This window comes from Paramormyrops kingsleyae, chromosome 1, assembly GCF_048594095.1.
Source record: "Paramormyrops kingsleyae isolate MSU_618 chromosome 1, PKINGS_0.4, whole genome shotgun sequence".
In the NCBI taxonomy this organism is placed as follows: domain Eukaryota; kingdom Metazoa; phylum Chordata; class Actinopteri; order Osteoglossiformes; family Mormyridae; genus Paramormyrops; species Paramormyrops kingsleyae.
This window is the reverse complement of record NC_132797.1, coordinates 74,133,864-74,159,922: the sequence shown is the minus strand read 5'-3', so window position 1 is coordinate 74,159,922 and position 26,059 is coordinate 74,133,864. Positions and strand designations below refer to the sequence as shown.

Here is a 26,059-nt window from a genome sequence, read left to right as displayed (position 1 = left end):
GGAGCAATGAAAATGCATTTTAAAACAAAAAAGCATTAAACGTTTCGATAAAAATACAGTATGACTTAATTGTCTTTAATTTGCACAGAGCAAAGAGACGCGTGGCAGGTTTGACGCTGGGTGACAGAGAACTATATATGCTTGTTGAATCTTATCGGCATATCCCACGTAAACAGATAGATGGTGCGCTGCGTATCTCTATGTCTGTATCAATTACAGTCCAAGTAGGCTATAGATTTTCATTATTGAAGATACTTTAAGTGTCGTAAAGTTGAAACGACGCCCATCAAGGGACGGAGTCAGCAAAAATATGATTAATCTACTAATAAATAAATTCCAGCTGACTAACATAAATGTGCACAAAAATAATTAGTATATTTTCACAAATCTGTTTCTTCACGACATCATAAATATCCTGGGAGTCGAACACACTGATATAGTAAAATTATAAGACAATAGGCTACTTCCGTCTAATTTCCGACGTTGTCAATTTTATTTATTTAGTCTTTTTTAAATAAAAAATTCTAAGATGTAGTAGCTGTCACCTTCTAGTAAAAAGAATCTTATTTAAAGAACTAGAGTTGAGGAAAGTATTAGAAGTGGGGGAGCGAATCCATCTGTGGCCTGTACTACGAAGCGGGGTTACTGGCTTGTCGGGGTAACTTGTCGGATTTAAGGTACCACAGTTTAAATGGACTTCGTATTCGTTCACTTACATTTTGCCCAGACTACCTTAAATCCGACAAGTTACCCCGATAAGCCAGTAACCCCGCTTCGTAGTACAGCCCCCTGGTTTTATCATCATGCAAACTGAACCCCAGGTATGAAATGCATTCAAACGCAAAGAGGGCGAATGCAACTAAATTCGGCTAAAAAGCTCATTTTAATTAAGTGATCAGTGTTGACACACCACAATGCACGACAACGAAATGTGTCCTCTGCATTTAACCCATAGCGTGACATAGCATGCAGGGGGCAACTAATTCAGCGCCCGGGGAGCAGTACCTTGCTCAGGGTACCGCAGCGGTGCCTTGCTGGTCAGGGATTCGAACCAGCAATTTTTCAATCACAAGTGCACTTCCCTAACCATCAAGCCACCACTGCCCACGTTGTATTAGGTCACTTGTACCAAGATTTCAAGGCATCACGAGGAACTTTGCCTAGATTATTTGAAAATCCACCTGTTAGTTGTTAGGAACAAAGATTAGGCTACCTTTAATTCTCATATCCGCTTTTAGGAACTTACAACATTCACAGAATCAAGAACGTAAACCGGTTAGATGGATGCGTAATGTAAAGGGGGCACCACGAAATAAGAGCCCAACCGTTTTTATCTGTCCTGGAAACGTCGTTACGTTATTGGAGTATAAGATTAGAGGCTACATATCCCGCCTCTATAGCCACCTTTGCGTTGTAAATGGCAAAGGAACTCAGTTTAACGTCCCTGAAATGCGAAGAGCAGTATGGAATACGGGTCGCCCTTCTGCCAAAAATAATAATAAAAAAACGTTTCAAAAGGGACGTGTAAAGGACTTGACCATCAAGGTCAATCCTCTTAGGGGCCTGGACCTGCGCTAGAATAGCATTCCACGCTTATCATCAGTTCTTCCCGACCAAAGCTTGTTTGTCGCGGCCTCGCTCCCCCACGGCACCTTGTTTTGCGCCAATATTTTCTTCTGAGTGACAAGAGCGCCGCCTAATGGCAGATGCTTTTTGTAGGCAAAACGTTCAATTTAATTTTCTTCCCAGACAAGCGGATCCGATGAGTCATTTCGTTCGTGGATCGCAGTAATGCTGTTTGCTGCGAGATATTGCATGTAAAGCACAGCTTTTCATAAATTCCCAGATATTCCCCAAAGTTTTGACTGTATGGAGATTTTGTTTTCTTGAATTTGAAACCATTACGTCTCCCTGACGCCTTTACGTCAGTGTCGGCCAAGTTCTTAGGCGACAAAGGCTGCTGGCTATGGCGCCGTCTTCTGAGTGGACGCCAACTTAGCAAACACCCCCCCCCCCCCCCCACCATATATCCGATATAGAGCGAAATTGGGCGGTGAAGCTTGCCTAGGGAGCCACATGGGTTTCGACCGCCACTGCATGTCATGTCATTAAACTCCTCGCTAAATCTACACGGCATTATTGTAACCACGCCATTCCCTTCACAATCTCTACGGAGGTCGGCGAACAAACGTACCCGTCTTCTGCGGCACTCTGAACTGCCATAGCTCACTCAGAGCATTCCTGCCGATGTTTGGACAGGGTCTCGAAACAGCAGTTCCCCCCTCCATAAAACCTCGGAGAACTGCAGAAATTTATTACACATGTCTTGTGCCAAATTTCCGAAGAATAACTTAAATAACACAAAGATAATTACTTTCGTCTCCATACCACTTCATAGGCATATAGCAGAACACTTTTTTCTACACGGGTGGCTATAATCTTATCCGCAAAGGGCCGGTGTGTATACAGGTTTTTGCGATAACCTTTAGGCCAGCTCCTCAGACCCAGTTGTGAGGACTCTTCAGCCAATCAGTCCTCAGTAATCTGATTATGGAGTTACAACGAAAACCGAATATAAAGCGGCGGTTTATGGATACGATTGGTCACCCCTACCCTAGTGAATGACATCCATCTTATAACCACTTGTGCTGCAGTTTGTACTGGAGGTCTATCCCAGACAGGAGAAGGCGCAATATACACGACACGGCAAATTAGAAGTCCTCAGCTAACGAAAACTGCATGTCTTTGGCCTGCCGGAGGAAACTTGACATCCGGGACGAAACCATCACTACACAAAGGGAATACAGGCAAACTCCACACAGACGTACTAGTGGAAATTAGCGCACACAACAACAACAATAATAATAATAATAATAATTGCACATAGTTCATCATGATGTACACTGTGTGAACAATAAATAACCGTCTCTTCGGTTTTACGTCAGTAAACACTGCAACACCTTTACCGAACCGACCCAATAGTCATTGAAAATGGATGCTGATACATGGGCTCATCTAGGAATACCTTTATGGTCTGTTATTTGGATATTAAATAAGGACCAATGGTAGTGATATTTACGAATCAAATGCTTATTTGGCCGCAATTATTAATGTCATAAACTGTATTGATTAGTGTTGTGGTTGTAGGTCATATTATTATTTATGAAAACCCTTCCATCAATTTTATAACCGCTTAATCCTGGTCGGGATCGAGGCGCAACTTTAAGAAATGATGATGTATACAACACGTCATTGACAGCTATAGGATGAAACTTCGCAATCGCCATGTGATTAATTAAATCAACAGCATATGCAATATCAGGGCAGGCCTAAATTACAAGCCAATTAATTCATAAACACATTTTCATTATTTTATTCTCACCACTTTATTTTATTTATTCGGCGAAATATAATTCAATTAGAAAATACAAGGCTTTTTTTACTAGGGCTATCCTCGAGAGAACGCAGCCGTAACCTTCAAACGTGGGCTAATACCCAGTTTATAATTAAGTGTTAAATGAGAATCCAGTCGCAGACAGACCACTTGTCTCAAGGGTATGGTAATGCGTCTCGGTCTCCGTCAGCCATGGAGGAAACGCGGTATAAAGTGGTCGCAGCGGGACACCACCCCATCCAACATCGACTTTTAGAACACAAACCAGTATGTATACATCGCCTCACCTGTTTCATCCGTGACTCATAGAAAACTAAAAATGAAATTGCTGATGATTTTTGTTGCTATTTTGAAATATTCCGGATTACCCTAGTTTTAAAACAATTTCTGCAATTTCAGTTGATCACGTGGCATTGTGACGGACAGTGTGATCAAAATGTAATTTTTCACAACGAATATTGTATTTAAAAACGTAGGATATACAGTTTTTTCCTTAGAGGACATAGAGAAGTCTCGCCAGGGACACGTTAGTCCGAGTACTAACAGGTTGACGATCCCTGCTCACAATAACATTTCGTCCTGTCCGCCATACGATGCTGCAAGGATATATGATCAAATATCGCCATCAAGCGGTAATTACTGGTAACGCAACTTACATTTTGACAATTATTCGAACCCGCAAATGACTTGTTGTCCGACAAGATAATGAACACTTATTATCTTAATTATTTTTCTTTGTGATGATTAATTAGATAACATTTGCGTTCCTTTGTCAGGCAAAAGTTTTATCAGGATATAACCGGCAATTTTGTCACGAGTAGCAAGAAATCTGCATCTCATTGTTCTAGGTGTCGCCAAATCACAAGATGTGAAGTATCGCCTGTTCAATGGACCGAATCAAAACTTAATATTTCAAAGCGCTTTCATACTTAAAGCTGTGCATCTGGCACCCGTGCATTCTCACCTTGATCTTTAACTTTTAGCCTTTTAGTTAGGCTTTTGTCTGAGTATTTGCTTATGAGAAAATTCTGCTGTAGGGTGTTGTGGTGGTTAGCATTGTTATCTTACATCTCCGGGACCAGGGTTTGAGTCTCTGCCCTGGCTGTACATATATGGAGTTTGTATCTTCTTTCAGTATCATCATGCGGTTTTATTCAACATCCCCCAGTTCAAAAATCATACCAAGCTGGAGTCAGAAAAATGTGAATGTGTGTGTGCCCTGTGGTGGGTTACTAGGGCTATCCTCGAGAGGCCCCAGCCGTGTGCTCATAGGTTCCAAACCCTTATGACCCTGTGGGTATGCACAGTGAACGTCTTTGTTACGGCTGTAATTTGCAGAAACAAATTCCCAGTGCCAATCATGAGCTGCTGCATAACATCGACCTGAAGCTACAGCACCGAACTGCATACAGAGTTCACAGGCATCACAGGTGTCACAGGTGACTTTGAGCTATACTTTTGAGGGCTGTTGCTTAGCCATTCAGTGGGAGATGGAGCCATGTGGACCACAGGGATGTGGAACTGCAGTGACCGGGGGGGGGGTGTTCACCGAAGCAGGATTCCCTGCTTAGCTGGATAATTTGTCGGATTTAAGGTAGTGTGGGCTAATTGGCCTTTATCTTCATTCACTTTCATTTAGCCCAGACTACTTTAAAATCAACAAGCTATCTCTCTAAGCAAGAAATCTTGCTTTGTGGAACGCCCCCCCCCCGGACTTAAACCTCCCTCACCTTGCCAAATAATCAATCTATTCCTCTTCAATTAGTCGATGTAGTAACAACGACATATAGCACAATTTTATTGCCTTTATCTATGTCGATGTGGTCTGCTGTAACCTTTTTAATAGTAGTGATGCCAAACGATACCTATTTGGGCACATGTACCCTGTATGTGCATTTGTATATCGTATAAGATTAGTCACAAACCGGTTTCCTTAATCTACAGCTCATGCTTTTCTCGTGACGTCAAATAAAAAAGGTACAATGAAGCAGGCAGCCAGGGTTAGCATTTGAGTATAGTCTCCGGAAAATGGAGCAGACCACTGTACGACTGAACAATCACCTAGCTGCAGGTCAGTGTTAATTTCCTGCTGCTCAAGTTGCCCAGCGGATATTGAGAGGTGAAGAAACCGGAGGGACGACCCTGACAGACACCATTAGACACGTTAATGGTGTGAAGCTCCTTGCTAGGATTTGCCTGCAAATACTTATGAGGTAAGTAAAAGAGGAATTGTACATATATCAGATTAGAAATCTAGTCCAACTCCATTCAATTAGTCCCTTTAGATATAATCCGGTCCTTCAGGGTAAGTGTAATTTCAATTGTTGGAGATAATGGAGATGCTTTTTGAGCAGCCACAGGCCTTTATCTGCAATGTGACAGGGAATTGTGCCAGTATATCTGCAGTCAAGGCGTAGGGTACAGGAACCTGCAATAGTGTCTAGGTTCCCCTTTTCTGCTTGGCTGATAATGTTCTATTGAGATGAAAGTTCCACAATGAAAACAGCATCACAACATGGTACTTGACCGGAGCTCAGCATTGGCACTCCTGGGGGGTGTTCCACAAAGCAGTATTTTTTCAACTTATTTTTCATTTTCATTAACTTAAGCCAGAGGTAAGGGCTGTCCATTAGCAATGTCACTTACCTCTCTTCTTATTGGACAGTTTTCACAGTTGGCTTAAGTTACTCAGCTAACTGGAAAATCTGCTTTGTGGAACACCCCCCTGGTGAACCTCAGTTCTTAATGACTATACCAATGCTATTATCTAGATATGTCAACCCTTATGCTAATTCAATTAGGTGTTAATTCAAAGGCAACTTCTAATGCTTGATTTTACGAACCAGCGTGGGGTTCTGTTGTTATATAATCTGTCGATAGGTACTTCCGGGTTAATAATGTTTAGGCATCAGTCATGTTTTTAGTGTTTAGCTAGTGACCACCTTGCCACCCCACCGAACTGCTGTGGGACTGTCCCACCTGATTCCCTGTCGGCCCACCCACGTTGTGATTTGGTGGATAGTTGAAAAGTGACACAGCTTAGGTCAGGGCTCGTTTCAGGTACCTGTCAGAAGGTGCAGGGACACGAATCACCATCACACTGAGTCACCCGGTGATTTTTGAGCATCCAGCGCATCCATTCTCAGCCGTGTCCGCTGCTGTAGTCCGGGTTAACGAAGACCTCGGGAACAGCGCAGCTGCAGCGCAACCGCAACACTGCCTGCGCAAGACTTACAGCAGCCGCTCCGCCTTCCTCGGTCTATATAATATTTATCGAGCCTGTTTCCAACTAAAAAGCTCTGTAAAACCAAAAAGGAAAGGCGAACGTTGTTCTGCATCGGTAAAGTGCCCAACCCGAAGACAGAAATGGTGTGACTATTAATCAATGGTAACTTACGCCTTGTACTACATACATTACTTTTATGTCTAAACGTATGCTTCCATGAAAATGAATAAACATATTGTGATTAACTGCACCTTCGGCCCTGACTTTCCCAGCCGGCTCCTACGTGGCCAGGAAGATCGCAAACTTCCTTTCCGAGAAGGAGCCGTCGGATCCGGAGAAGCGAAGCGCCATGGCGCCGCGCACGACAGACAGAGCCAAGTGCAGCTTCGGCACCGGTGTGTCTCCGTCTGCTGGAATCTCTTAAAACGCTTTATTCAAAATGCCCTCATGCGCCCCTGGTTTAAGCATTTGGTAATCAATGGTATGTGAGCTTTGTGGAGTACTTCATTTTAATAACGACTGGTTTCACGATTTAAAAAGGATGATAAGTCGGCAGAACCGTGAAATACATGCGCGTCTAGATATCCGGCGATTAAAAACCCGCCTGGGAAAAACTATTTTCATCTTCCCTTTTCAATATTAATAGGTTTTTTTTTTAGGAACCAGAACCTTTTTAGGATTTCTGTCGCCCTCCCATAACAGGAAGCCGGCCCGATTGTAGTTCCGTGAAGGTGGTTCCTGAACCTTTTTCAAGTCCCTACTACAGAATAGGTGATTGTCGCTCGACCAGCACCTGCTAGGGGGCTATAGCGAAAACCTTGCTGATTAATTGCCCACAAACACCGGCGCTAACTTGGAAGATTCAGATGTAAACTGCCCCCTTGCCACGGATTGCCACCCCTGACGTCATCGCTCTTTTTGATTGCCATGTTGCTTCGTAGCTCCTGCGCGGCGGAAGCGACCGCTTACTGTAACTTAATTTTTTTTTGCCTTAAGCAGACTAAAATAACCCACATTACTGGTTTATTATGGTATTTTACAATAAAATTAAGATGAATAACCGCCTGCTAAACGTTGCAAATGTGACAGTTTTTCATTCAAACGCGACAGTGATGCTTTTCTTTTCTACAACGCTTGTTTGTGCAAATACAGTTGCCTCAGCGATTCATTTACTTGAATAATATACCTTTAAATGTACTTGGCTGTTACGACAACTTAATGTCCCCCCGGGGATTAATACGGTCTGTCTGTCTGTCTGTCTATCTATCTATCTAATATTTTTGAGACTATGTTGAATTCATTCTGCTTCGATATTTCTCCTATTCTTGTCATACGTATAATGTGGCAATTAGCTTCACACTGGGCACTGTCACATCTGGAAATGATGACATCGAGCCAAACACCAAAAGGCATCAGAAGTCAGCGAATTTTCACTATTCGCTGTAGCGATGATGTCAGGGGAGGCAATTTCTGGCAGGGGGGCAGTTTAGAGCACAACACTGGCTCCCAATCAGCACTTGAGGACATTTCACTTTCGGGGGGGCAACAGATTACCTGGCTGCATCGCAAAATTGTTTTATTGACGGTCCCCTCGCTACCTCCCTCGATGACTTGCTGTCTAAAATTGACAGTCCATAAAACTGATGAGGGAAGGAATGAGAGTGAGGGAGGAAGATAGCATGGACAAAAAGCAGTATTGGGACACACTTGAATCCTCGATGACTTACCATGGTCCACCTGTATGTATGAAGTCAACACTGAGGTAGAAAAAGGTGAATTTCTCTTCCACAAAAGGTACTTTCGACTAGACTTCCACAGGCCTCCAGGGAAGGGGTAATATGGGTGAAAATTGGCCATCGGTGACTCGATCCCTAAGGTACTGGGACAGCATTTCAACATCTGGAAGTTGGAAAAACTTCCAGGGCGAAGGAAATGTAGTGGGAGGGGTTTGGAATGCCCCAGGAATTCAGAACAAGGAACTAGCGCCTAAAACCTTGCATTTAACTTAAGTTGTGCCTCCCCCCCATACCAAACTCTCTTCTCACGCCATTTCTGGCATGTTAAACAAGATGTGAAAGAGCACATCTGTTGACTTTAGAGGTGCAATTAGTTGTTCCTGTATTTCAAGTTTTAAGGGTTCTGATCTTGTCATCGCTTAAACTGGAACGTGGCCCTGCGATCAGGAGGCACGGCTGGCATCCTGACGCCCAAGTTTGTCCGGTTTCTCTGCATTTCATTACTGCCTTTATGCTCCATCTCTTCAGACACGATGGCACGGCGTTCCGTTCCGGCTGCGGGGACGGCAAGCGGCATGTTGGATTCTGAAACTGATGGTGCCTCTCCTGCAACTGGCCCCGGGGAGATGAAAGTGAGATCGTAACGTCAAGTGGAGGAGTCGTCCCCGAAATCTACCTTTGTGGGATTAATAAAGTTAATCATCTTACTAAAGGGAGCAGAAGAAAACTGAATGTCCAATGTTCCATAGTGGAAGTGTGTGCTATAATGGTTTAATGGGCTATAATGGTTTATTCTCCAGTGTAACAGCAATCTGTTCCCCATCACAGCCAGTTGAGACAATATGGATGTACAACTCCACCCAAAAAGAAAAATGTTGCTTTTTTCTTGCTATCGCTCCTCCTCCCATGAAAATGTGATGCCTATAGTCTGCTTCAGGGCCGCAGTAAATGATAGCTTGCTCACCACCCCCTCCATCCAGGGGCTGAACATGGCTTGATTCCTGTGCTGTAGCCCATCCAATAAAGTGAGCCTCTTTCACGATTTGTCCTGCTTTCTTTGCGCGTCTTTGCTGCTGCCAGCAGGTGGCAGCATTGTTTAAGGACAGAAAAATGCTCCCCGAGGAGTCAATGCAATGTATTGTAAAATGTACACTAATGTCTACGGTGTTGTGCTGTAACACAAATTGTCCAGTTTTGGTACAAAGAAAATAAAAATAGGTATTTATGGCAATTGACAATTTCAGTCAGAGCAGAGGAAACATGGTGTGTTTTGCAATGGTGCAGAACTTGTTAGAATATTAAAACCAAAGCGTGCTATACATACGGAATCTTTGGACCATGCGGTAGGTAAACTAGCCTTGGGTGTGGCTGTGATATGTAAGCCATGTCACGGGTAACGCACCCTCCTAGTCCACATTATATATCAAAACTCTCCAATGTTAAAATTACTACACGAATTGAACTGATATATCCTCTTGAGACCCAAGGAAAAAAAGTGTCCTTCAATTGTAGGTTATTTGTCTTTGGAGGAAATAAGACATCTTACAATTTAGATTTTTTCAAATTTATTTTTATTTTTAATTTCACAGCATGTCCTCTTTAGTGCACAACAGGAATAAATATGTTTCCTTACATCAGTGAAAAGATAGATGCAAAAACAAAATGTCCACTACAATGGACATAAATTAATGGGTGGGGTCTCAGGAGGTTACAGATCATATATTTTAACCAAGTTTAGCTTGTATTTCCACAGAGACCTGGAAGAGGCATCATTGGGCGTAATATGCTGTAATTTATGATGCAGGCAACTTGTTATTGCAAAATTGCCCGTTTTAAGTGAGTGTGTGTCCAGCGATCGATTGGCATGGTGTCCAAGCTATGATATGCTATGATATTTCTTATTTTGCTATGATATTATGACTATTAAAAAAATAAAGCAGAAGATGCGGCAAAACCAAGCAGGCATATTTTTTAATGTTATGCATTACTTATAAAACCTGGGTTTACTTGTATGTGGTTAGTTGCAAACCTGTTGTTAATCTGCAGCTGATCTCAGACAGGTTCTGCTTTCACATGCACATTTTAAAAAACTGTCAAACAGACAAACTGACAGACGACACAGAGGAGAGAGATAGGATCTAATGACCAGGGGATTGTGTGGTTCCACAGCAAAACTGAAAATGCCAAAAATCACAACAGCCTGTTACGTTTTCATGATCAAGTGTGTGCATATTATAATGATCCAAGCAGTGGCACAATTTAAGTGACAGCACGGTCCTGTCACATCAGAAGTCTGACCTTCAGACCGCGCTCCAATCACACTTGATTTGAATAGATTCAACTGATTAGATGTCTGAAATGCAAAACTGCATATTTCCTTACTTTTGTACAGCAAAGTGATATACAAGTGAAGCAAACATTAATCAGAACATTACAACATGACAATGTCTATGGTAAAAATGTTCAGCTTTATTAAATACATTTTACATGCCACATATTAGACAGTTTAGAAAGTTTGGTTGAGTTTAAATTTATATTTAACGTAATTTACTCCCAGGATCAATAAAGTTTATCTAATTTTATATACAGTTGTGTCATGTTTGATGCATAAATATATAATAATCCAAATACAACTGTATTTTTATATCAGGCATCTGATTCCCAGACCACGCTTTGGGGACCATAGGAATGTCTATGATGTTATAAAGGGGGTCGATGCCCCAGAACCAGCTCTCCCAGTTCAAGGGCAGAGCAAGTGCTTTTCCTGCAGAGTACAGCAAGGGCAGTTTTAATCCCAACAGCTCGGATACTGGACTGTATTTGTGTTACATAACAGTGGAAAATGTGAAGTTAACTTGTGAGTCAAAGGTTAGTATGTGGACGTTTTACCCCATGTTTCAATAATGGTTGAGCCTTTTCAGACGTATTTTTAAAATAAACACTAGATACCCTCCTTTTAACATTGTAAATTCATAGAGTTTTTTGTAGAGTATTAGTGAGTTCTGTTAACGAATTAATGATAAAGGAAGATAATGTCCCCCTGTTTTTGGTTCAAGTCTTTAGCAGTGAGCATATTACTTTACACTGAACAAATATAACCAACACTTAATTGTGCTGTATTGCTGGGACGGCCTGCACAGGGCAGGAGGACATTCTCCCCCATGTAACCGTCCACCGGCTCAACTGCCAGGACTGAGTGCAAACGGAGAATTTCACACAACACTGCCAAGCAAACATATAGTGTGTTTATGAATAATCATAACAAGCATGAACCACTAAAGCCTGTGGGTCAAATCCAGCTTTACCCCCCCCCCCCACCCCCAGCAAATTTAATTGTCAGCACCCCGTCCCACTGAGCAAATATTGTTGTGAGCACCCCCCCACACACACACACACATACACAGTGTACGGTAAGTATTACGGTCACCTCCCCAAAGCTCCCTGCTCAACAAATTTGTCTGTCAGCACCACCCCCTGGTTAGCAGTTATTATCATCAGCACCCCCCCACTCCTCCCTGCCAAATTTTAAACTTAAACTGGTAAGAGAACAATATTTGGGCCAGTGGCCCTTGGATTTATGCTGTTGATAGAATTTAGTCCTCTGGGAAAAATAATTAGGGATCCCCGATGTGGGATTTTACTGATTTTGTTTCAGCTGCGGAGTGTCTCCACCATTTTAAATCGATACTAACAATATTACATCATAATGGGGGCTACGGTGAGCTAACATGGTAGATTTTGGGTTTTTATTTTGGCCTTGGTTTGTCTACGTAACGTACATTACGTCTGTGAGACAGGAATGTCAGGAATCACAACCAGGAAGAGCCACATCGGAAAGACACTATTTCATTATCTTATGTAATACTTTTACCTTGAACCTACATATCTGAGAGAGGAAATATGAACATGTTATTTTCTATATTTGTATTTATGTGTGGCACCATAAGAGGCCTGAAGAGAAAGCGTTTTCAGTGCACTGTGTACATGTACATGGATGTGCTGACAATCAAGAACTTCAATCATGCAGCCAAAACTTAGAGACGATGAATAACAGGAACAAGGTTCATGATCATTTTGTGTCCAAAGTCTACAGCTGAAAAAGTGAACAGTATTATACATTTACTTAAATAGCAGACGCTATTGTCACTAGTGGCCTACAAGTGAGAGAGCGGCGTCAGCTAGTCTGTGGAGTAACTGGGGTTAAGGGCCGAACAGTGAAATCACTCTGCTGGGCCCAGGATCGGAGCCCATCACCTGCCCGGTCCCAAACACAAAGCTCTAGCGCAGTCACACGTTAGCCTGCGATGTGCAGCACATCCAGGCATGGATAGCAATTATTACATTAAATGAAAAAAATCAATTAAATTAATAGATTGCAAAGTCCGTTGAGTATGTCAACTGTTACGTCAGGGAGATTCTCACAATTGGTAATAGTATAATAGGACATGGTGATGAAATTAGTGTGTTATGATGTAACCCTACGTTGTACATTAAAACGTGTTATAATTTACATACTATTGATGTAGACAGAATGTAAAAAATGCAGGAAGTTAATTATGATTTGGTATTTTCTTTCTCAGGAGGAAACTACTCACTTCCCCTACTAACAAGAGCTCCTAAAATAACAAGTCTGACCAGTGACTGGTCAGGTCAGTGTGTTTCATACAGGGGCTGCAACTGTCACATGACACAGAGGAGAGAGACAAGATATAAGTACCAGGGGATTATATGCTGGCTGTGTAGTTCCTCATCAAAATTGAAAATGCAAAAAACGTGCTACACCCCAGCCCCAGCCGTAACAGGTCAAAAAGCATCCCATCTTTGCATTAGTAAATAACCGGTGCTATAATTTTTTGTTTTATTACCCATATATCTCTGCAAACTGACTTCTTTTTTATTTCCTTGATATTCTGTTTTTCAGGATATTCTATTTGCGTACTGTGTACTTTTTAATGTTTGCACTACATTTACAGTATATACACTGTCATTGCACTTTGTCTCTTTTGCATTATATGCATGTTCTGTCTGTGCTCTACATCAGTGTTTCTCAGACCAGTCCTCGGGAATTGGGAGTTAGTTAAAACCTGGGCTGTCTGGGGGCCCCCGAGGACTGGTTTGAGAAACACTGCACTGTGTACCTTGCTGTTGAATGCACAAGAATTTACCCCCAGGATCAATAAAGTTTATCCAATTTTTATGCATATTTGTTTATGTCATTCTTAATGCACAAATAAAATAAATCAAACATTTATTATCCAAAATATGATTCTCAGACCATGTTCTGATCACATTAATCATTCATTTAGTCATTCGGCACAGAGACAGATAATGCACAGTCAATCAGTTATTCGGCACAGAGACAGATAATGCACAGTGTCATTCCATAAGCATAGGGACACATAACATAATTACAGTCTGCTTGGCCAAGCAAAAAGTTACCTGAATACTGACAAGACAAAGGCTCTCTGATTATTCCGGAATGTTTACATCCACCTTCCAGCCCCTGATCCAGTGCCGGTTTGTGGGGGGTCTGGAGTCTGTATCAGGAGGCACAGGGCAGAAGGCAGGGGACACCCCCTCTGGGGTGCGGACTATCTATAAAGGTGCGGGAACACTGATCCAAGCAGGGAGAGCAGTACGAGAGCCGCCTTTGGAGTCCTGTCATCATTGCTGTCTGAGTCTCCGGGGATCATTATGTCAGTGGTGGGTTTAGCTGAAAGAGTGAAGAATCAATACAGATACATAAGAAAAACAGGAATCTCTTTATAAACTGGAGTGTACAGCCAGCCAAAACTTATGTTTCCATACGTTTACTTTTTTTTTTTTTTTTTTTTAATTTTGGTTGCATGTACGAGTGGTTGTGAGTCGGAGACAGTCTGTACCAAAATAAAAAATCTTAAAATTTTAATACACTGACCTTTGACTAGCAGGTTAATGTCACGCCGAATGTTTGCCCCGATTATGTAGCATGAATACAGTCCAGCATCAGAGCTGCTAAGATTAGTAAGAAGTAGGGAAAAATTGCCCTTGCTGTACTCTGCAGGAAAAGCACTTGCTCTGCCCTTGACTTGCGGGTCCTGATTCTGTAGATCATCGGCTCCATTTATAACATCGTAGACAATCCTATCGTCCCCAAAGCGCCAGTAGATAGTTGGCTGTGCTGTATCACTGGGATGGCCGACACAGGGCAGGAGGACACCCTCCCCCATGTAACCATTCACCAGCTCACCTGCCAGGACTAAACGCAAATGGAGAATTTCACACAGCAATCCAACACAAAAATGTAGTGTAGGTTCTCCACCAAGCAGCCTGTGTGATAAATATGGTCTTAATCATCAGCCCCTACCCCCCAACTCAGAAAATGTATTGGACTTAAACTGGCATAACAAAATAATACCAGGGGCAGTGGCCATTGGAGTTATGCTGTTGATAGAATTTAGTCCTCTGGGAAAAATGATTAATCCCTGATGTAGGTTTTTTTCTGGTTTTGTTTCAGCTGTGGAGTTTCTCATGTCCACCATTTTAAACCAATACTAACAATATTACATCATAATGGTTGATTTTGGGTTTTTATTTTGGCCTTGGTTTGAGTAGAATTAGAATTTAGTGATTGTCATTGTTGACACACCACAGCACACAGTGCACAACAACGAAATGTCCAAGTGAAAATGGTAGATTACCTGGATGCAAATAACATTCTAAGGGATAGCCAACATGGATTTAGGAGAGGAAGATCCTATTTAACGAATTTACTTGAGTTCTTTGAGGAAGCTACAAGAGAAATTGATCACAAAAAGGCCTACGATGCGATCTACTTAGATTTCCAGAAGGCCTTTGATGTTGTCCCCCACAAACAGCTCTTGCTTAAGCTCAAAGCTGCAGGGATTTTAGGAACTGTGGCAGCTTGGATCAAAAGCTGGTTAACTGACAGGAAGCAGCGAGTAGTTATTAGAGGCACAATGTCACAGTGGGCCTGCGTTCATAGTGGGGCACCGCAGGGTTCAATTTTAGGACCACTATTGTTCCTAATTTACATTAATGATATTGACACCAATACATACAGTAAACTGGTTATATTTGCAGACGACACCAAGGTGGGTGGTGTAGCAGATACTGAACTAGCAGCAGAGAGGCTTCAACGGGATCTGGATTTAATTAGCGAAACTTAACATAGATAAATGTAAGGTAATCCATGCAGGGTGCAGAAATATAAAGTACAGATATTTTATGGGTTTACACAGCGTGTAGTTAGAGTATGGAATAGTCTTCCTACTAGTGTAGTGCAAGCTAAAACCCTGGGTTCCTTTAAATCAGAACTAGATAAGATTTTAACAACTCTGAGCTATTAGTTAAGTTCTCCCCAAATGAGCTTAATGGGCCGAATGGCCTCCTCTTGTTTGTAAATTTCTTATGTTCTTATGTGTTCTCTGCATTTAACCCACATGTGATGTCGTGACAGGGGGCAGCTAATTCAGCGCCAAGGGAGCAGTACCTTGCTCAGGGTACCTCAGTGGTGCCTTGCTGGTTGGGGATTTGAACCTACAATCTTTCAATTACAAGTGCACCTCCCTAACCATTAAGCCACCACTGCCCACTAAACAATATACATTACCTCTGTGAGACAGGACTGTCAGGAACCACAACCAGGAAGAGCCACATCTGAAAGACAAATTTACAGAACAAACACTTTCAGTATCATACGATACTTCAATACCGGGCTGCACAATATTAACGATATACTGACTCATTGTCATACAATTTGAATGATAAAACTTCGATGTTGACTGTTGATAAGATACACAGATTGAAGGCACACATAAGCCCAGTGGCCTGTACTACGAAGCGGGGTTACTGGCTTATCGAGGTAACTTCAATTTCCTTCAGTTTAAGTGCATAAGGCGTGTTGTGAGGGTGACTCAGCGGGAGTGTGACTTGAAATGAAGGCGAAGTGTCCAGGGTATAGTTTGGGATTGGGCCTTAGTCAGTCACGGGATTTGAACCCATGACCTTCTGGTCACAGGTAGAGCCACAAACCACCCACAAGCATTGACAGTGCAAATTATATTAAACCTACAAACACTGTTAATACAATGTGTCTACAAACTGTTGTCCGTGTGATAGGTCCTGGATTTCCATTAACAATTTACAACACGACCAATTAAGTTAGCTATTAGCAAGCGAGAATAAGCAACTTAAATACAGCTATGGAAATCTGTACGTACATTATTAGAAAGGATAACAAATTTTAATTCATGACAGAAATTTATAAAAGTTAAACTTCTTAATTATGAAAACAACAACTGCACATTTCTACCGGGAAGTATTCGAAGGGTTTGGAACATACCACGAGTTTTACAGCTAGCCGTACCCGCCATCTGTTATTTTAAACAGGTTAAACATTTAAACAAATTTATTTTATAAAACATTACAGTAAAGCATCTACTTTAGTATTTATCTGGAAATTCCAGACCATAAGGTTCATAGTCTAGCTTTAGGTGTGGCTATGCTATTTACGCCATGTCATGTGAAAGACGTACCTACCTAATCCACATTATGTAGTAATAGTCTCCTTTTAATACAGATGAAATATATGATTTATATTAAACTAAAATTACATATAGATCTTATATTATTTGTTTTTTTAGGCAAATGATTCTTATGTTTTTCCAAAGTCCGGGAAGAAGTACGTATTACGTATTACGCTATGTATTGTGACGTAGGACGCAATGCGTATTATCCTTTGTTTTTCAGCTGAGCTCATGCATTTCTTCCAAATGTTGAAACATTTGATGCAGGTGACTTTGTATGTTTGCATTGTCCTATTGTACATGGATGTGTGTCCAGTGATGGACCGGCAACATGTCCATGGTGCTCAGTGCCAATTCCGCACACGCCGGGACTCGGTACTGCTTAAGCGAGGGGCGAAGGAGGATTTTTGGCTGACAGCCCACCTCTCTCGGAAGGTCCGGGAGGCTCCTGTGAACTGAAAGCAACTCCTTGGAAAGAGGTTCGGCAAGTATTACTGTCACATCCCTCCGTGCAAATTTCACCGGCACCCCCATCCCAGCGGCTGGCGAATTTTAACTCCACCCCCCACGATGTCTATGTTGGGCATTATTAAATATCTTCACAATTTAAAGAATTAGAATTAGAATTTAGTGATCAATGGTCATTGTCAACACACCACAGCACACAGTGCGCAACAACGAAATGTGACCTCTGCATTCAGGGGCGCTGCTAAGGATTTTGGGCCCCATGAAAAGAATCTTGACAGGGCCCCCAACACAGCTGAGACTTTTTTTATTGGGGGCTTCTCTGGGCCCCCTCTCAGTCATGGGCCCCGAGAATCGTCATCGTTTACCCCCCCTTTACAGCGCCCCTGTCTGCATTTGACCCATATGTGACTTTCGTGACATAGCAGGGGGCAGCTAATTCAGCACCCGGGGAGCAGTGCTTGGGGACGGTACCTTGCTCAGGGTACCTCAGTGGTGACTTGCTGTTTGGGGATTCGAACCTGCAATCTTTCAATTACAAGTGCGCTACCCTAACCATCAAGCCACATGAACAAAACAGTGGTGACTTGCTGGTGGGGGATTCGAACCTGCAATCTTTCAATTACAAGTGCGCTACCCTAACCATCAAGCCACCACTGCCCATAAAGCTAAATATTCCATCCATCATCTATACCTGCTTGTCCTTTTCATGGTCATTTGGAGCCTATTTCAGAAGCTACAGATTCAAGGCACAGAATAACCCATGACGACATGGGGAGGACATGAAAACTCCATAAACATGGAGCCATGGATTTTTTTTATTAGAGACTCAAACCTTGGACCCAGAGGTGTGAGAGAGCAGTACTACACCACTGCACTGCCCCTCCTTATGTTTATGTGACAGGTATTTGTCCTGTTTTGTTCATAAACAGCATGTCTATGTCTGAAGTTAGTAGACAGCATGTTAACATTTTCATTAATTAATTTCCACTCACATGGGTTACTGCTGTGACCGATTACATGATGACATCGTGCCTGCACCCAGCCGCTTGCCCTGTTAGACCGTGGGCCTCGGTGTACTTGGGGGCAGGATGTGGGCTCGTCTGAAACTTGCCGGCTGCTCTGCATGCACACGGTCGACACCCTCAGGTAGCGTTTGTGGGGATCAGGTTCTCCTCCAGACACAACTAGGACTGAATATTATGAACACAAAAAAGAAAACGCTGTTACCTAAATTGCAAGGATAGTATTTTTGTATACATCACTGCGATTGTTCTGTGTACATAAAGCGCTGTGTTACAGTATAAAATACCTGCTTAAGTAAAAAAGTTAAAACATGAATCAATGGATATAGCAGAACCAAGCAGGGACATTTTATACAGTTAAATATAACATGTCAAAACGCATCCCATCATTGCAATAGTAAAAGTCCTATCAATCTTTAATTGCAGATACAGTGCTCACAGAAAGTCTTGGGACACTTGCATAATTCTGTAAAAATGTAACAAATATTTTGGTTTCATAACAAAAGTCCGCTGACAAGCAATGTTTAACATATCTGCACATATCCTATAATATATATAATATATATCGCACAGACATTTTCTATTTATTGTCATAATTGTTTTGACTGATTCATTTAGTTCTTGCCGTTTTGCTGGTATTTGCAATTGTCACTGGCTCCCAAAGAGATACTAAACATGAATGTTTGGTGCTTTATGTTAGTGTAAACGTGCTAATTAAAAAGCACCCAATCAGACTGCTTCTCAATGAACTTTTTAACTCCAAACAGCTCTTTTAGAAATATAATTTGGATTTCAATGTATTACAACGTCAAAGGCATGTTTTACTTAAAACTGTTAGTTGTTTTTGTGATATTTTATTTTGGAAATAAATGAATAAAACATTGATTTTTGCCTTAAAACCAAAAAATTTGCAATATTTTTTTACTGAATTAAGCAAGTGTTCCAAGACTTTCTGTGAGCACTCTATGTCATCCATAATTTTACTTCTTTATTTCCTTGATATTCTGTTTTTCAGGATATTCTATTTGCGTACCATGTACTTTTCTGTTTGCACTACGTTTTATTTGTACTCTATGTGCTATGTGTGTTCTGTCTGTGCTCTATGGAACTTGATGCTGTATGCATAAGGATTTCCCCATGGAATCAAAATTTATCTCATACTGCAGTCTGTTTCAGTGACAGCACTGTATTTTCACATCAGATGTCCGATTTTCAGACCATGTTCTGATCACACATTTTTAAAATATTCAAATGATTTGCCATGCGATGTCTAAAATGTAAAACTGAATATTTGCTTACAATTTCCTTACTTTTGTAGAGCAGACATTCATCATTCTCTGTCCATAGATATAATAATCAGGACATGACAAGGTTTATGATGGCTTTCTCTGTAAAAATCCATGTCTCTTTTTAAAAGATGTTTTACACTGTATATACTAGATATTTTGCAAAGTTTTTCAAAAACAGTTAAGCAGAGACACTGAGGGCTTTCAGTCATTACAGAGAGATATGTATGAAGCTACAGCTGGACGTGGCTGTTGGCGTGTGGCTTTAATCGTAAATACATTTTATTTAGAAATGAAATGAGCACAAGTAGCAAAGTACATGCAACTACTTTGTGGAGCAACACAATAAAACAGAGTGGCAGTTACTGAGTAATTTAACACCTAAAGGTGTAAACCTTACTTTAATTACTCAGTCATTAAGCACAGGGACCGATAATGCACAGTCAATCAGTCATTCGGCAGACAGATAATGCACAGTGTCTTATTCCCTAAGTATAGGGACACATAACATAATTACAATCTGCTCGGCCAAGCAAAAAGTCACCTATATACTGACAAGGCAAAGGTTCTCTGATTATTCCGGAATGTTTACATCCACCTTCCAGCCCCTGATCCAATGCCGGTTTGTGGGGGGTCTGGAGTCTGTATCAGGAGGCACAGGGCAGTAGACAGGGGACACCCTCTTTGGGGTGCGGACTATCGATAAAGGTGCGGGAACACTGATCCAAGCAGGGAGAGCAGTACGAGAGCCGCCTTTGGAGTCCTGTCATCAGTGCTGTCTGAGTCTCCAGTGGTGGGTTTAGCTGAAAGAGTGAAGAATCAATACAGATACATAAGAAAAACAGGAATCTCTTTATAAACTGGAGTGTACAGCCAGCCAAAACTTATGTTTCCATACGTTTACTTTTTTTTTAATTTTGGCTGCATGTGCGAGTGGTTGTGAGTCGGAGACAGTCTGTACCAAAATAAAAAATCTAAAATTTTAGTACACTGACCTTTGACTTGCAGGTTAACGTCACGCTGAAGGTTTTCACTAATTATGAAGCATGAATACTTTCCAGCATCAGAGCTGCTAAGATTAGTAAGAAGGAGGGAAAAATTGCCCTTGCTGTACTCTGCAGGAAAAGCACTTGCTCTGCCCTTGACTTGCGGGTCCTGATTCTGTAGATCATCGGCTCCATTTATAACATCGTAGACAATCCTATTGTCCCCAAAGCGCCAGTAGACAGTTGGCTGTGCTGTATCACTGGGACGGCCGACACAGGGCAGGAGGACATCCTCCCCCATGTAACCATTCACCAGCTCACCTGCCAGGACTAAACGCAAATGCAGAATTTCACACAACAATGCAAAGCAAAAATGTAGTGTAGGTTCCGTAATAGGTGGCCCACGTGACAAATCTAGATATAATCATCAGCCCCCACCCCCCACCCCCCTGCTCAGGAAATGTAATTGTCAGCCCCCCCTCTAAAAAATGTATTGGTGTTAAATCGGGATAAAAAAAAAAAACAAATAATATCGGGTTCAGTAGCCCTTGGCTTTGTGCTGTTGATAGAATTTTGTCCTCTGGGAAAAATTATTAGGGATCCCTGATGTGGGATTTTGTTGATTTTATTTCAGCTGCAGAGTTTCTCTTTAAATAAACCATTTTAAACAAAACCACTGTAACAATATTATATCATAATGGGGGCTACGGCCTTGGTTTGTACATTACCTCTGTGAGACAGGAATGTCAGGACCCCCAACCAGGAAGAGCCACATCTGAAAGACAAATTTACACAACAAACACTTTCAGTATCATATGATACTTTAATACAGGGCTGCGCAATATAAACGATTTACTGACTCATTGTCATATACGATTTAATGATAAAAAATGAGAAACTTTAATAAACTGTCAATAAGAAACAGAGCTTTTAGGCACACATAAGCCTAAGGTCTACAGCTGAAAAACTTAAAAATTTACATATTTAGCAGACATGCCTTCTCAAAGAGAGGTACAACTGAGAGCAGGGCCAGATAGTCCCATCAGGAACTGGGGTTAAGGGCTCAAGGGCTCATTTTGTCAGTCACAGGATTTGAACCCATGACCTTCTGGTCACAGGTAGAGCCACAAACCACCCACAAGCATTGACAGTGCTAATTATATTAAACCTACAAACACTGTTAATACAATGTGTCTACAAACTGTGATTCCGTGTGATAGGTCCTGAATTTCTATTAACTATTTACAACACGACCAATTAAGTTAGCTATTAGCATGCGAGAATAAGCAACTTAAATACAGGTATGGAAATCTGTACCTACATTATTAGAAAGGATAACAAATTCTAATTCATGACAGAAATTTATAAAAGTTAAACTTCTTAATTATGAAAACAACAACTGCACATTTCTACCGGGAAGTATTCGAAGGGTTTGGAACATACCACGAGTTTTACAGCTAGCCGTACCCGCCATCTGTTATTTTAAACAGGTTAAACATTTAAACAAATTTATTTTATAAAACATTACAGTAAAGCATCTACTTAACTATTTATCTGGAAACTCCAGACCGTACGGTTTATGAACTAGCTTTGGGTGTACCTATGTTATTTACTTTAGTATTTATCTGGAAATTCCAGACCATAAGGTTCATAGTCTAGCTTTAGGTGTGGCTATGCTATTTACGCCATGTCATGTGAAAGACGTACCTACCTAATCCACATTATGTAGTAATAGTCTCCTTTTAATACAGATGAAATATATGATCTATATTAAACTAAAATTACATATAGATCTTATATTATTTGTTTTTTTAGGCAAATGATTCTTATGTTTTTCCAAAGTCCGGGAAGAAGTACGTATTACGTATTACGCTATGTATTGTGACGTAGGACGCAATGCGTATTATCCTTTGTTTTTCAGCTGAGCTCATGCATTTCTTCCAAATGTTGAAACATTTGATGCAGGTGACTTTGTATGTTTGCATTGTCCTATTGTACATGGATGTGTGTCCAGTGATGGACCGGCAACATGTCCATGGTGCTCAGTGCCAATTCCGCACACGCCGGGACTCGGTACTGGTTAAGCGAGGGGCGAAGGAGGATTTTTGGCTGACAGCCCACCTCTCTCGGAAGGTCCGGGAGGCTCCTGTAAACTGAAAGCAGCTCCCTGACACCCGTGAATGATGGGCAGTGTCCCGGAAATCTGTCCACGGATAGTTAAAACGTTATAATGTGATTTCACAACTCAACAGAGAAACAGGTTCTCTGAAGAATCAATCAACCTCTCAAGAGGTTCGGCAAGTATTACTGTCACATCCCTCCGTGCAAATTTCACCGGCACCCCCACCCCAGCGGCTGGCGAATTTTAACTCCACCCCCCACGATGTCTATGTTGGGCATTATTAAATATCTTCACAATTCAAAGCTAAATATTCCATCCATCATCTATACCTGCTTGTCATTTTCAGGGTCATTTGGAGCCTATTTCAGAAGCTACAGATTCAAGGCACAGAATAACCCATGATGACATGGGGAGGACATGAAAACTCCATAAACATGGAGCCATGGATTTTTTTTATTAGAGACTCAAACCTTGGACCCAGAGGTATGAGAGAGCAGTACTACACCACTGCACTGCCCCTCCTTATGTTTATGTGACAGGTATTTGTCCTGTTTTGTTCATAAACAGCATGTCTATGTCTGAAGTTAGTAGACAGCATGTTAACATTTTCATTAATTAATTTCCACTCACATGGGTTCATGCTGTGACCGATTACATGATGACATCGTGCCTCCACCCAGCCGCTTGCCCTGTTAGACCGTGGGCCTCGGTGCACTTGGGGGCAGGATGTGGGCTCGTCTGAAGCTTGCCGGCTGCTCTGCATGCACACGGTCGACACCCTCAGGTAGCGTTTGTGGGGATCAGGTTCTCCTCCAGACACAACTAGGACTGAATATTATGAACACAAAAAAGAAAACACTGTTACCTAAATTGCAAGGATAGTATTTTTTGTATACATCACTGCGATTGTTCTGTGTACATAAAGCGCAGTGTTACAGTATAAAATACCTGCTTAAGTAAAAAAGTTAAAACATGAATCAATGGATATAGCAAAACCAAGCAGGAACATTTTATACAGTTATATATAACATGACAAAAAGTATCCCATCATTGCAATAGTAAAAGTCCTATCAATCTTTAATTGCAGATACAGTGCTCAAAGAAAGTCTTGGGACACTTGCATAATTCTGTAAAAATGTAACAAATATTTTGGTTTCATAACAAAAGTCCGCTGACAAGCAATGTTTAACATATCTGCACATATCCTATAATATATATAATATATATCGCACAGACATTTTCTATTTATTGTCATAATTTTTTTGACTGACTCATTTAGTTCTTGCCGTTTTGCTGGTATTTGCAATTGTCACTGGCTTCCAAAGAGATACTAAACATGAATGTTTGGTGCTTTATGTTAGTGTAAATGTGCTAATTAAAAAGCACCCAATCAGACTGCTTCTCAATGAACTTTTTAACTCAGAACAGTTATTTTAGAAATATAATTTGGGTTTCAATGTATTACAACGTCAAGGGCATGTTTTACTTAAAACTGCTAGATTTTCCAAATGTGATATTTTATTTTGGAAATAAATGAATAAAGTAATTATTTTTGCTATAAAAACAATAAATTTGCAATATTTTTACTGAATTAAGCAAGTGTTCCAAGACTTTCTGTGAGCACTCCATATCATCCATAATTTTACTTCTTTATTTCCTTGATATTCTGTTTTTCAGGATATTCTATTTGCGTAGCATGTACTTTTTTGTTTGCACTACGTTTTGTTTGTACTCTATGTGCTATGTGTGTTCTGTCTGTGCTCTATGGAACTTGATGCTGTATGCATAAGGATTTCCCCATGGAATCAAAATTTATCTCATACTGTAGTCTGTTTCAGTGACAGCACTGTATTTTCACATCAGATGTCCGATTCTCAGACCATGTTCTGATGACACATCATTTAAATAGATTCAAATGATTTGCCATGCGATGTCTAAAATGTAAAACTGAATATTTGCTTACAATTTCCTTACTTTTGAAAAGCAGACATTCATAATTCTCTGTGCATAGATATAATAATCAGGATATGACAAGGTTTATGATGGCTTTCTCGGTTAAAATCCATGTCTCTTTTTAAAAGATGTTTTACACTGTATATACTAGATATTTTGCAAAGTTTTTCAAAAACAGTTAAGCAGAGACACTGAGGGCTTTCAGTCATTACAGAGAGATATGTATGAAGCTACAGCTGGACATGGCTGTTGGCGTGTGGCTTTAATTGTAAATACATTTTATTTAGAAATGAAATGAGCACAAGTAGCAAAGTACATGCAACTACTTTGTGGAGCAACACAATAAAATGGGGTGGCAGTTACTGAGTAATTAAACAGGTAAAGGTGTAAACCTTACTTTAATTACTCAGTCATTAAGCACAGAGACTGATAATGCACAGTCAATCAGTCATTCGGCAGACAGATAATGCACAGTGTCTTATTCCCTAAGTATAGGGACACATAACATAATTACAATCTGCTCGGCCAAGCAAAAAGTCACCTATATACTGACAAGGCAAAGGTTCTCTGATTATTCCGGAATGTTTACATCCACCTTCCAGCCCCTGATCCAGTGCCGGTTTGTGGGGGGTCTGGAGTCTGTATCAGGAGGCACAGGGCAGAAGACAGGGGACACCCTCTCTGGGGTGCGGACTATCGATAAAGGTGTGGGAACACTGATCCAAGCAGGGAGAGCAGTACGAGAGCCGCCTTTGGAGTCCTGTCATCAGTGCTGTCTGAGTCTCCGGGGATCATTATGTCAGTGGTGGGTTTAGCTGAAAGAGTGAAGAATCAATACAGATACATAAGAAAAGCAGGAATCTCTGGATAAACAGGAGAATGTTGGTAAATATAAAGCAACTTGCTCAGTGCTCAAAATGTGACAAAAACAGGACACAGTACCTACGCAACTACTGAATGGTGTGCAGAGCACAGTAGGTAGGGTTACACTGTCAGTGTGCAGCAGACAAAAGTTAGTTTTCCATGCATTTGCTTTTTTTCAATTTTGGTTGCATGTTTGAGTGATCATGAGTCGGAGACAGTCGGTACCAAAAACTATTCTAAAATTTTAGTACACTGACCTTTGACTTGCAGGTTAACGTCACGCTGAAGGTTTTCACTAATTATGAAGCATGAATACTTTCCAGCATCAGAGCTGCTAAGATTAGTAAGAAGGAGGGAAAAATTGCCCTTGCTGTACTCTGCAGGAAAAGCACTTGCTCTGCCCTTGACTTGCGGGTCCTGATTCTGTAGATCATCGGCCCCCTTTATAACATCGTAGACAATCATATTGTCCCC

General features: G+C 41.2%; 3 long non-coding RNA genes across 6 annotated transcripts; 2 read left to right on the top strand and 1 right to left on the bottom strand.

Moving 5' to 3' along the window:
* The first annotated feature begins 6,332 nt into the window (after positions 1-6,332).
* Positions 6,333-9,400, top strand: LOC111838142 (uncharacterized). Its single transcript, XR_002836811.2, has 3 exons — positions 6,333-6,782; positions 6,893-7,015; positions 8,885-9,400. It is a non-coding gene; the product is annotated as an uncharacterized lncRNA (long non-coding RNA).
* Positions 9,401-10,805: 1,405 nt separating this feature from the next.
* Positions 10,806-25,411, bottom strand: LOC140578334 (uncharacterized). Of its 4 annotated transcripts, XR_011982439.1 has the most exons (9): positions 25,275-25,411; positions 23,399-23,596; positions 21,375-21,421; positions 20,656-20,976; positions 20,217-20,463; positions 18,345-18,542; positions 16,898-17,339; positions 15,969-16,015; positions 10,806-14,069 (listed from the first exon to the last, which is right to left on the bottom strand). It is a non-coding gene; the product is annotated as an uncharacterized lncRNA (long non-coding RNA). The 4 variants fall into 4 exon arrangements; XR_011982438.1 differs by lacking the exon at positions 16,898-17,339; XR_011982441.1 differs by lacking the exon at positions 16,898-17,339 and having other exon boundaries at positions 25,263-25,378.
* LOC140578335 (uncharacterized) lies at positions 17,085-25,955 on the top strand. The gene is made up of 2 exons (XR_011982443.1): positions 17,085-17,363; positions 23,115-25,955. It is a non-coding gene; the product is annotated as an uncharacterized lncRNA (long non-coding RNA).
* The last annotated feature ends 104 nt before the right edge of the window (positions 25,956-26,059 follow it).